General features: G+C 45.1%; 1 long non-coding RNA gene across 2 annotated transcripts; it reads left to right on the forward strand.

Moving 5' to 3' along the window:
- The first annotated feature begins 10,836 nt into the window (after positions 1-10,836).
- LOC114311269 (uncharacterized) lies at positions 10,837-12,308 on the forward strand. 2 transcript variants are annotated; one of them, XR_003646423.2, is made up of 3 exons: positions 10,837-11,189; positions 11,326-11,371; positions 11,995-12,308. It is a non-coding gene; the product is annotated as an uncharacterized LOC114311269 (long non-coding RNA). The 2 variants fall into 2 exon arrangements; XR_014338166.1 differs by lacking the exon at positions 11,995-12,308 and having other exon boundaries at positions 11,326-11,475.
- The last annotated feature ends 360 nt before the right edge of the window (positions 12,309-12,668 follow it).

Genomic DNA, 12,668 nt, shown 5'->3' on the forward strand with positions numbered 1-12,668 from the left:
GCTGTGCAGCTTCGTCACCCGCTTCAACACCGAAGCCCTGAAGGTAGCGGAAAACGACGACAAGGTCATCGTCACGGCTTTCACGGCCGGTCTACGATCATCTGATTTCCTTTTTTCCCTCTCCAAAAACCCCCCAACCTCCACGGCAACCCTACTTTCCAAAGCCCAAAAATACATGAACGCCGAGGATTCCCTAGCCGCCCAACAAGATCCTACAGCCAAAAACCCGACCCCCAGAGAGAAGAGAAAGGACTCTGAAACCAGCAACACCCAGTACACTCACCGAGCACCTCAGTATACCGATCGACTAGCCCGAGCCAACCGGTCGGCGTTAACCCGATCGCCCGACCGGTTCGAACGATACACACCCCTCAATTTTCCCATGGAACAAGTCTTGAACCAGATCCAACGAGATAATCCCCTAAAATGGCCCCAACCGTCACGGTCTCCTTCCAACCGGCAAAACCAGTCCAAATACTGTCGTTTTCATCAGGACCACTGCCATAATATAGAGGAGTGTGTTAACCTCAAAGACCAAGTTGAGGGCTTGATACGTCAGGGACGTCTTAGTTAGTTCACGGCAGCCCGCCCTTAGCAAAGGCAAATGACTGAACCTATCAGAAACAACCACCGGCGCACCCCTCCTCAACAACTCACACAACCTAACCCAAGCCATGATAGGCCTCCACAGCAACCTCGGGCATAGGGCAACCCTGCCCCCCTCTGTTAGAGAGATCAGAGTTATTGCTGGCAGGCTCACTTGTGGAGGACCATCCCGCTTGGCTCAGCGGGCGGAACTCAGAAAAATAAGGCCGGACTCAGATAAAGAAGTTGCCACATTGGACCGCCCTTCCAAACAGCCCAAGCGGTAGATGGAGCCCATCACCTTTACGGAGGCCGACTGCACAGGCATCCGTTACCCCATGATGACCCCCTCGTTATCTCTGCCCTCCTCTCCAATTACAAAGTCAGACGGGTTCTCGTCGACAACGACAGTTCCTCAGATATCATCTTCCTAAATGCCTTTCGCCAGCTCAAGGTCGGGGAAAAAAGTCTATCCCCTCTCCAAACCCCATTGGTCGATTTTACTAGAGATCGGGTGACCTCCATAGGCTCCATCGATCTTCCCATCACAATCGGAGAATATCCGCGGCAGACCACAAAGTTGCTCACTTTCCTCGTCGTCGATTGTCCCTCCGTTTATAACATTATCCCCGGCCGCACCGCCCTAAATGCTTTCCAAGCTGTCACATCCACTTTCCATTTTGCCGTCAAATTCCCCATCGACCTTGGGGTCAGCACGGTGAGGGGAGAGCAGACTGTGGCCAGAGAATATTACGTCACTTCACTTAAAGAGGTCAAGCTAAAGGAGGCTATGATCATTAAAGGACTCGACGTCAGAGACGAAGACGAGCTGGTCAGAGGGAAACCAGTGGAAGAGCTTGTTGAGGTCCTCATCAATCCCACTAACTCGACAAAAACAGCCAAGATCAGCAGCCAACTATCCCTTCAAGCTAAGGCCGATCTTATAACCCTCCTAACTGAACACAATGATGTGTTTGCCTGGACCCATTCCGACTTGCCAGGTATCGATCCTTCCTTTATCACTCATCGTCTGAGTATCGAAACCCATTTCTGACCCTTCCGCCAGAAACAGTGCATCTTCCACCCGGAACGCAACGCTCTTATTGCCTCTGAGGTAGATAAGCTACTGGAGGCACAGTTTGTCAAGAACGTGGACTACCCCAGGTGGTTGTCGAATGTGGTCTTGGTTCGCAAAAACAACGGTAAATGGCGACTCTGCATCGATTACTCCGACCTCAATTGAGCTTGCCCTAAAGATAGCTATCTCCTTCCTCGCATAGATCTGCTTGTTGACGCCACGACCGGTCATCAAATGCTCAGCTTTATGGACGCCTTCTCTGGGTACAACCAAATTCTGATGCACCCGCCTGACCAGGAACATACCTCCTTCATCACCGACCGGGGAACCTACCATTATCGTGTCATGCCATTTGGGTTGAAAAATGCCGAAGCAACATACCAACGGTTGGTCAACGCCGTCTTTCATCATTAAATAGGCCGGAACATGGAAGTATACGTCGATGACATGCTAGTCAAGAGCAAACTCTCCTCTGATCATCTGGCCGACCTCCGAGAGGCCTTCGGCACCCTACAAATGTATCAAATGAAGCTCAATCCGGAGAAATGCACCTTCGGCGTAGGATCTGGGAAGTTCTTAGGTTTCATGGTCAGTCAGCGGGGCATTGAGGCTCACCCCAAAAAGATCAAGGCCTTGATAGAAATGCAGTCACCCAGAACGGTTAAGGAGGATCAAAGGCTTATTGGCAGAGTCGCCGCTCTTAACCGCTTCATTTCCCACGCAACGGACAAGTGCCTCCCTTTCTTCAAAGTTCTTCGGTAGGCTTTCGAGTGGACGACCAAATCCGAAAAGGCTTTCCAACAATTGAAGCAGTGCATGGCCAACCTCCCCTTACTCTTCCAGGTGCTCACGGATGAGCCCCTTTTTCTCTATTTAGCTGTATCGAGCACCGCAGTTAGTGCAGCCCTTATCAGGGAGGACGGTTCAGTACAACGTCCAGTTTATTACATTAGCCGGGCTCTCAGGGGCGCAGAACAGAACTACCCATTGTTAGAAAAAATCTCATTGGCCTTGGTCACCGCCTCAAGACGACTCCATCTTTATTTCCAAGCCCACTCCATAGTGGTCCTCACTGACCAACCTTTGAAGAAGATAATGCAACAACCAGAGCTGTCTGGCAGACTTATGCAATGGTCAGTCGAGCTCAGCCAATTTGACATCTCCTACCGACCTCGAACGGCGATCAAAGGACAGGCTGTTGCCGATTTTAACTTGGAATTCACTAATTCCACTCCAACCACGGCCTCCCCGCCCCCGCAATGCCACACTGAGGCGGAAGACCCCCACTCTTGGACCCTCAACGTCGACGGATCATCCCGCAAAGAAGGCATGGGGCTGGTCTCATCCTCACCGTCCCCGAGGGTGGTTATTTCAAGTGTGCTCTCCGTTTCTTGTTCGACGCAAGCATTGATGAGGCTGAATATAAGGCATTGATAGCAGGTCTCCGCCTAGCCAGAGACATTGGTGTCAGCCATATCCAGGTGTTCAGCGATTCCTAGCTCATTCTCAAACAAACTACGAGGGAATTCGATGCCAAGGAAGACACAATGCGGGCTTACAGGGATATGGCACTCCCCTTTGCTCACCTCTTCAACACTTTCCATATCAAGCACATCCTTCGGACGAAAAACTCTAAGGCAGATGAAATGGCTCAATTAGCTTCTGCCGACCAGTCAGACCTCAGCCATAGCGTCCGCCTTGAATACTTGGCCCACCCTGCCATTTCCCCACAATAGCAGCAAGTCCACTTCCTCCAAAATGAACCTATTCCATGGGCGGCAGATATCTTGCTATTTTTGACAAATGGGGAATTGCCTACCGACAAACACCAGACCGCCAAAGTCAGGGCCCAGTCGTCCAACTACATTTATCAGCGGCCTCTTGTACAAACGTGGTTTTTCACGCCTATACCTGAGATGCCTCAATCCTGCTCAAGCGACCTACGTGATGAGGGAAGTCCACGAGGGTGTATGTGGTAATCATTCGGGTGCTAGGTCACTAGTCCACAAAATATTTCGTACAGGTTACTTCTGGCCTACACTCAATCAAGATACCACTGAATTCGTGTTTAAATGTGATAAGTGCCAACGCTTTGCCAACATCCCTCATGCTCCTCTTATAGAACTGATCACACTTTGCAGTCCTTACCCATTTGCCAAATGGGGGATTGATTTAGTTGGCCCACTGCCCACCGGCCGAGACCAAACCAAATTCGCAATCGTCGCCGTTGACTACTTCACTAAATGGGTGGAGGCAGAACCTCTCACCACAATTACCGAGTGGAACACAACCAGATTCATCTAGCAGTCGATCGTGTGTCGATTTGGCATCCCTCAAGCCATCGTCTCTGACAACGGCAAACAATTCGACAATGCAAAGTTCAGGAAATTCTGTGCGGAACTTCAAATCCAGCCATGTTTCTCTACCCCAGGTCATACCCAAGCCAATGGCCAAGTTGAGGTTGCCAACCGTTCTCTTCTGAAGATTATCAAAACTAAGTTGGAAGTTGCTAAGGGACTCTGGGCTGAAGAATTACCAAACGTACTCTGGGCCTACCGCACTACCACTCAAACCCCTACTGGGGAGACCCCCTTTCGCTTAACATACGGCACTGAGGGGGTCATCCCAGTAGAAATCGGTCTGCCTACCTCGAGGGTTCTGCACCTGCATCCAGAACTAACTGAAGAACTGCGTCGGGCAGACTTAGACCTAATTGAAGAGCTCCGAGAGACCACTGCTGTCAGACGAGCCTCATATCAACAGAAAATGAGAACACACTATAACCGCAAAATCTGACTGAGGGAGTTTGCCGTGGGGGCCTTGTTTTGTGCGAAACAACTCTTGCCACCAAAAATTTGGCTGAGGGCAAGCTGGCAGCCAAGTGGGAGGGACCTTTTGTTGTTAAGGCCATACCTCGTCTGGGTACTTACCGACTTCAGGACATGGAAGGTCGAGATCTCCCCCATCCGTGGAACGCCGAGCACTTGAAGCGTTATTTTCAATAAAGCCCTATTTTTGTATTGATCAATTGTTGTATGTTCTTTTTGACAATCTACACACTTGGATGTTTTTGTCCTTTTCTCACATGGTGTAAATTTGTGATCAATGGACTACGCTTTAAATGACAAACGATCTCATATCTCAGTTATCTGCGTGGTATTTCAATAACACCCTGCTTACAGCCTCAGCCAGACTGAGTTACTCAAAGCCTCAACCAGACTGAGCACGAAGGGCTCAGCCAGACTGAGTTACTTAAAGCCTCAGCTAGACTGAGCACTAAGGGCTCAGCCAGATTGAGTTAATTATGGCTCACGACCAAACTGAGCACGAATGAACAGTTCGGCCAAGGCCATTCTTGCAACTTCATGATTGTAGCATAGTTGCCATACTTAGTTAAAATCCAGGTCCATGCTTTTACGTCTCTGAACATTTTTTACATTTTTAACACTCTTACAACATGATTTAAAACTTCACACTTTAAGACCTTTACATTTCAACGTTTTTATTGGCGTCATGGTTTTCTCACAAGTTAGACTGACTCCCTACTTCTTAACTTTTACTACAATTTATACACAAGCCTTATTTAAATGTCCATTCTCATTCTTTTCAGATCTACAAGAAATAAAGGCAACAGTATGAAAAAGCACAATTCATAATTTTATTTACAAACTTACACATAAATTCACTACAAAAATTACACGACCAAAAAAAAAAAAAAACAACAACAACAAAAATTTTATTTACAAACAACAACACGCAAAACGCAAAAATTTTACATCAATCATTCATCCTCACTCGAGGCCAGGTCTTCTTCGTCAACCCCTTCATTTAGGGGGGTCTAGGCCACATCGTCTTCATCTATTCTCATATTGTTGAAGTCCAAGTCTGGGAACAACTCTTCTGCTTTACACTTAAACGTCTTCCAGTCGCTGTCCCAGAACTCAGCCATCTCATGCTTGTAGAAGTCCGACCGCTGGAAGCTCTGGATGACTTCCTCTTCACTCCTACTTCCAGCGGTCGCTCCTGATGGGCCAGCCCCCCTATCCCCCTCTCTCGCCAAGCTGCTGGCGATACCGGCATCAATAGTCATTTGGAAGTCAGCGGACCCTTTGAACTGCTCTACCGCTGCAACACATAGGTCGGGGTACGCCGCCCTCTCAGATGCCATCTTGGCCCTCTCCTCTTCCAAGGTCTTCTCCAACCCTGCCTCCTCATTTACTGACTTGGCCCTCTCGCTGGCCAGGGCCTTCTCCATCTCTGCCCTCTCGACCGCCAGTCTAGCCCCGCCAGCGCCCTCTCCAACTCAGCGATCTTCTGATCTGCTTCTTCCTTTTCTTTGATCGACTGAGCGCATAGATCTTCATTACAGACCATGGCCTCATCCCACCTTTCGTTGGAGACGGTGTAGGCTTTCTGGGCCTCTTCCAGCTTCTTCTGCTCGCCAGCCAACTGGAACTCGAGCGACACCACCTTGTGGCGTTCCGTCTCCAGCTCTAACTTGGTCGCGAGCAGCTCATCATTAGCACGGTCTGCTGAATAGCCCTGCACCATCGCCAACACCTCCATCTTCTTGGCGTTCTAGGCATACTCCAACCCTCTAACACACGCGCTTTGCGGGCTTTCCTCCAGCCCCCGGTCTCCCTCTTTAAACTTTCAAGCTGGGCTTTCACCACCTCCAGCTTTGCCTCTAGTGGCTTAGTTTCGCCTTTTGTGCGTGCCGCTTTGTTCAGTAAAGCTCCTGTTAAGGCTGTCGCCTCTATCTGGGCCGAGCACAGCCCCCTTAGTAGTTCGACCTCTGTGAAACTTGACATCGAACACACGGCCGCATCCTCCACTACTCCCAAGAACCGATCTGCAGCAATCCTTGCTTCACCTCCTTCTCCCTCCAGTCGCCCGGACAGTGCTGGAGCGTGGTAAATGGTGGTCTTCAACCTAGCCCTCCTACCTTCTCCTTGGGGCACAGAACCCCCCTTGGACTGTTGCTCTGTCCCCTGCTCAATGCCAGTCGCCCCACCTTCCACTTGTGTTTCGGGGCCCAGGGCACCCTCTATCCCCTTCACTGTTCTCTCCAACTCCATTTCGGGAGTCCTCTCTGCCATCCCCTCCTTCATCCTCTTCAAGGCTGGCCCCTTCTCCTTTTTCTATACTCTCTTCTTCTTCTTCAACACAGCCGCCACCTCCTTTCTGCTCTTTTCCTTTAGAGGATCCACTGGAGGTGGTCGTGGCTCAAAACCGCTCAGGTCCTTCTCCCCCAGCGGCTTGGGGCGCGGCCGGACTAGTTCCCTTATGATCGGTTTGGGCGGTCAGCCTAACTTGGCCTCTTTGTACTGATCGGCCTTGGCAAAGGTGGTTCTGTCCTCCGCCTCTTGCCTCTTCCTCCTCGCCTTTAGTTCTGCCGGCGCAAGATCTTCACCGGTCGGTTGAGGGCCCAGCCTTGAGGCAAACAAGGCTGAGGGCTGAACGAGGTCGTCCCACTTGGCGCCTTCCTTCTCCTTCCATGCCTTTACCTTTTTCACCCTCTCCTCTGCCTCCACCTCCAACCTTGGCTCAACCGACTTCGTTGGCACCTTCCACCTCGTGTGCACTTCTACTTCCCCGTTGGCAGACACATAGAACCACTGCGGCCTCCACTCCTTCACTGACGACGGCAACCCCGCCACTAGACCCTTCCCTGCCGCCGCTTGTAAAGTGACCTAAGTCTCTTGCTGGCCCGAAGCCTTGTAAAATGCAAAGAACTCATCCACCGTCATTGCAGCCCCCTCGTTCACCTGCAGCCACGTGCTTGCACAGGCTAATAAAATCTTCCACGCATTGGGCATCAGTTGGCCCGGAGCCACCTCCAGCCGATTCAACACGTCCATTACTATTCGGGGAAGCGGCAACCTCAACCCCCTCTTTAGTGCCTCTTCGTAGAGGGCAAACTCCCCCGGTTGAGCATCGGATGGCCTCTCCTTCGACGTCGGCAATTTCAACTCTATCTCCGTGGGAATTGGATACCTCTCGCGCATTTCCTCCAACTCCTCCGCCGTACATGTCGATTTATCGGCCTTCGTGTGCCAGTGGTCTGGCTCCACTTGACTAATAGGTTTCACGGCCGTAATCATCGTCCTAGGACGAGCCCGTACTGCTTGACTAACTACCTCCCCTCCCTTCGCTCCGCACGGTACTGTTCCGCTAACTCCATCGCATCGTCGTCGCCTAACGAATCAAGCCTTGTAGTTGCTACTTCCTCTTGGGCCATTTCTCTTGTGTGTCTACGAATGGCTTCGGACGTGGGCACAAGAAAGTTCACAAAATGTTGTAGAGGTATATCACTGGAAACAAACGAGTTTACTTCTAGAACGTTTTGGTTTTTTGAAAAAAGATAGGTAAAGCGGATAACACAAAAAGCCCAAGGCTTGCCTGTATTCCAAGGGTCACGATTAAATTTTTCCAATTTGAAAATTTTCAAAAATCTGCCAAAATCGCCTTTTCAACACCCTATGTCAACCTACCCCTTCGTTTCTTCCCCAACGCCTAACCTCCTCCATTACGGGATTCCGCCACGTGTATGACCACAATCCACTGCCTCCTTCCCCTACCCTGTCTTTTTCACTTCAAATCACCACGTGCCCTGTCACTGCTCGAGCTCAGTGCACCGCCACTTCTCACTCCACTCAGTCACCCTTCGTGATCGGCCCTCCTCACGGTCGGTCCCATCACTCGATTTCCCTTTGCGGTTGGCTCTCCTCACGGTTGGTCCCTCCACTCGATCGCCCTTCGCGGTTGGCCCTCCTCACGGTCGGTCTCTTCACTCGGTCGCCCTTCGCGGTCGCCCTTCCTCATGGTCGGTCCTTCCACTCGGTCTCCCTTCGCGGTCGGCCCTCCTCATGGTCGATTCCTCCGCTCGGTCATCCCTCGTTGTCGGCCCACCTCTCGGTCGGTCTTCGCCTCGCCGGTATCTTACGACCCTCGTTTTCTTCATTATTCCCATCGTTGGACTAAAGCTGCACTTGGGAATGGGGGACTACTGACATGGGTAAGCCCATAAAGGATATGGCCCACCACCTAAGGTCCAATCCATGATTCAAATACTAAAGCCCAACACTCGTGAAACCCAGCGTTGCAACAAACACCAATAACATCTAAACACTTGGCAAGTAGAGAATCACCCACATCAGTAGACAAAGATCCTGCAAAGTTATTGCACCACACATCAGCCATTAATGAGCTTTCCTGCAGCATTTATTGCGATAACCCTTCCCCATCGGGACAGAACGGCCTCACCATAAACAAGGTAAGTTAGAGCATAGACTTTCGGCCAAGGTGATAGGTCGGAAGGGACAACGAAATGATTAGCAGAGGATATAAGCAGGCATCGAAGACAAGGAAAGAGCTAAGCTTTTCTATCACTAATCTATCTCTACATTCCATCTCTCTTTCTAACTTGCTCGTCGGAGGGTTCGCTGGGGGACTCCCCGTTCCTCGTTGAACTCTTGTGCAGGTCTCTTTGTGGGCTTGGTACATCAGGCATCGGTTTGGGAAGCGTGGATTAATCCGATCCGTTCCATCTGGAACACGCTGTATCATCATATATATATAATATCACGTGACAATATCGCTCTTTGTCAAATTCTAAGCCTCCACTTCATAGAGTTTTTAAAAAAAAAAAAATATTCTAAAAAAAAAACTATTTAGAGAATTGACCCACTTTTTAAATTATTTGGGAAACTAACCTACTTTTTGAAATTGCATTTTAAAAATGTGATTTTGAAATTAAAATTACATTTTCAACATGCAATTTCACCTTGAAATCGCAAGTTAAAAATACAATTTATGATGATGACATGGTGAAATTGCATGTTCAACATGCGATTTCAATTGAAATCGTATTTTCAACATGCGATTTCAAGGTGAAATTGCATGTTGAAAATGCAATTTCAATTTCAAAATCGCATTTTCAAAATACGATTTCAAAAACAGGTTAGTTTCCTAAATAGTTTGAAAATGGGGTTAATTCTCTGAATAATTTTTTTTTAGAATATTAAAAAAAAAAAACTTCCACTTCATAGAACTATCATTTTCCTTCATTCCTATTGCCCGTCCCTTCTACTCCTAAGCACCACATAGCCCATCCCCTATGAACCACCCAAACTTATTATTCTTCAAATTGTATATCTAAAACCCTATAGCTCTTTCTCTCATGCAAGAACAAAAGTGAACTACATGTCCTAAGATCACGAAGAGTAGGCAACTTCAACAGTGGAGTTGCAATAGAATTGAGAGGTGATCGTTGTAATTGGGGAAGGTTTCAACTTACATCGAGAGTTGGGGAAGGAGACTATAATAGCTTCCGATTATGGCAGTAGTGGTGGCTAAAATGGGAGTTGTAGATAACAGAGTATAGAATTTTAAAATTTTGTCCTTAGTAATAATTTACTCCCCATTTTTTTTTCTATCCACTATTCTATTTTAACTCGTCTTAAAATATTTGTCCACTTTTTATTTTGAAATACTAATTTTTTTTTTATATTTTCAAAACTGCCCCTTATAAATTATTATAAATATACATTTTAGAATTGAAGTAAAAAGGCAATTGTGAGAAAAATATTTCAAAATTTGAATTAAAATGCAATAATTACGGGGAAAATTAATGAAACGTCACTCTTCAACTTTGTGTAGTAGGAGAAATCCAAGATTTTTTTTTATTATTAGCTAAGGTCCCTCAACATTTTCGCAGAGAAAATTTGACTAAGAGAAATTTTGCCTGATTCAGAGAAATTTCAATTTTTATAGAGAAATTTTGAAATTTCTTTGTAAAATTAGAGAAACTTCTTTGTGAAAATTAAAATTTTTCTAAGTTGGGACTAAATTTCTCTGAGTCGGGCAAAATGTTGAGGGACCTTAACTATTATGAAAATATTATATATCCTTATATCTTTTATCTTATGAAATCTTAATTACATCTCTCCTCAAGTAGGGGTGGGCATAGGGTTATCCGATCCGTCATACCCTACCCGAACCGCAGATCTTTGGGCGGTTTCGCAAACACGTTAGGGTCGGGTGCGGTTTGGATTATGGCTGAATTTCGGGTTGTGGGCGGGTTGCGGGTTTGAACCGAACCCGCCCAACCCGTCCGCTTAACAGAATTTATATATATATATATATGTAAAATCTGAACCGTTTGATCTTCATCTTTATTCTTTAGTATAACAAACATACAAAAGTAAAAAAAAAAAACCCTAACAACAATTCATTTGCTCAGCCGCAACTAGAGAGAGCTGAGGTCGCTCATTCTCTCATCTCATACCAGTCTCTCTCTCTTTCTCTCGTTTTTCATCGCCGAACGACCTCTGTCTACTCATCGCCGATCGATCGATCAACCTCTGGTTTGTCATCGTCGATCGACCTCTGTCTGCTCATCAACCGATCGACCTCTGGTCTGTCTGCTCATCTCTAACTTTGCTTTCTCATCGCCAATCGACCTCTGGTCTGTCTTCTCAGTGCTCATCCCTAACTTTGCTTTCTTATCGCTGATCGAGCTCTGGTTTGTCATTGCACCAATCGACCTCTGTTTTTTTTTTTTTTTTTTTTTTTTTTTTTTTTTTTAATATATGCAATCAGATGTGAATAAATATGTTGAATTTGTTGATGTTCAATCTGTCTTTTTTTTTTTTTAACAGATTCACAGGTATGTTTTTTTCACTCTATTTGTTTACAGATTCACAGGTATGCTTATTCACAACAGATCTGTTTATGCTTATTCACTCTATTTGTTTTAAATATTTTTTTAATATGCATATCAGAAATAGATTGGTTTTAGATCTGTTTAATCATTTGAATTTGTAATTAGATCTGTTTTTTATGTTGAATTTGTTTTAGATCTGTTTTTTTTTTTTATATATTAACTTATATACATCTCTGAAACAGATCTATTTTTTATGTTGAGTTTGTAATTAGATCTTTAATTAGATCTATTTATGTTTAAAACAGATCTGTTTATGCTTATTCACTCTATTTGTTTTAAATATTTTTTTAATATACATCTCAGAAATAGATTGGTTTTGTATCTCAGAATTAGATCTTTAATTAGATCTGTCTATTTGTAATTACATCTGTAATTAGATCTGTTTATGTTGAATTTGTAATTAGTTCTGTCTATTCGTAATTAGATCTGTTTATGTTGAATTTCTAATTAGATCTGTAATTAGATCTGTCTATTTGTAATTAGATCTGTTTATGTTGAATTTATATTTGGAATTATTGAAATTGAATTTCTATTTGGAATTATTGAAATTGAATTTGTAATTTTTGTAATCCAGTTTTTTATTTTTCAGTTTGTTTTTGTGCAGGGTTCATTAACCAAATGCATGAAATTGAAATTTTTAGAACTTTATTTTATTTTACAACAATTTTATTTTATTTTTCTCTTGCATTTTGGAAGAATGTAATAGTTAATGAAGTTTGAATGATTTTATTTTAATTTTGGATGAATGTATATGTAATAGTTAAGCTTAGGATTTTGAATGATCTTATTTTAATTTTGTATTATTGCGTAGTAGTAGTAGTAGATGAAGAATGGAAAAAAATTGTATTGTTGGGTAGTAGATTAATTTTGAAAGATTTTAGGATTTTGAATGATTTTGAATGATTTTAGGATTTTAAATGATTTGTTTGTATTAGGAATTGATTTTGAAGCATTTTAGAAAATTGATTTTGAATGATTTGGAAGTTTTAATGATTTAATTATTAATGTTGAAGCATTTTAGAAAATTGGAAGAAAATGACCTAAAGTAAATATTTGCAAAATGGGGGAAAAAAATTCAAAAACTAATTTTTAAAAGGAAAAATTCAAAAATACAAAATGGGAAAAAATTCAAACCGCAAACCGCCCGCACATTTGCAAACCCTATCCGTACAAACTGCAAACCGCACTGCGGGCGGTTGCGGTTTGACTTTTTCCCAAACCACAGAGGTGCGAGCGGGTCAAAACCGAACCGCAAACCGCACAAAACCGATCCACAAA

Source organism: Camellia sinensis, chromosome 8, assembly GCF_055761805.1.
Source record: "Camellia sinensis isolate YWXY chromosome 8, ASM5576180v1, whole genome shotgun sequence".
Taxonomy (NCBI): Eukaryota; Viridiplantae; Streptophyta; class Magnoliopsida; order Ericales; family Theaceae; genus Camellia; species Camellia sinensis.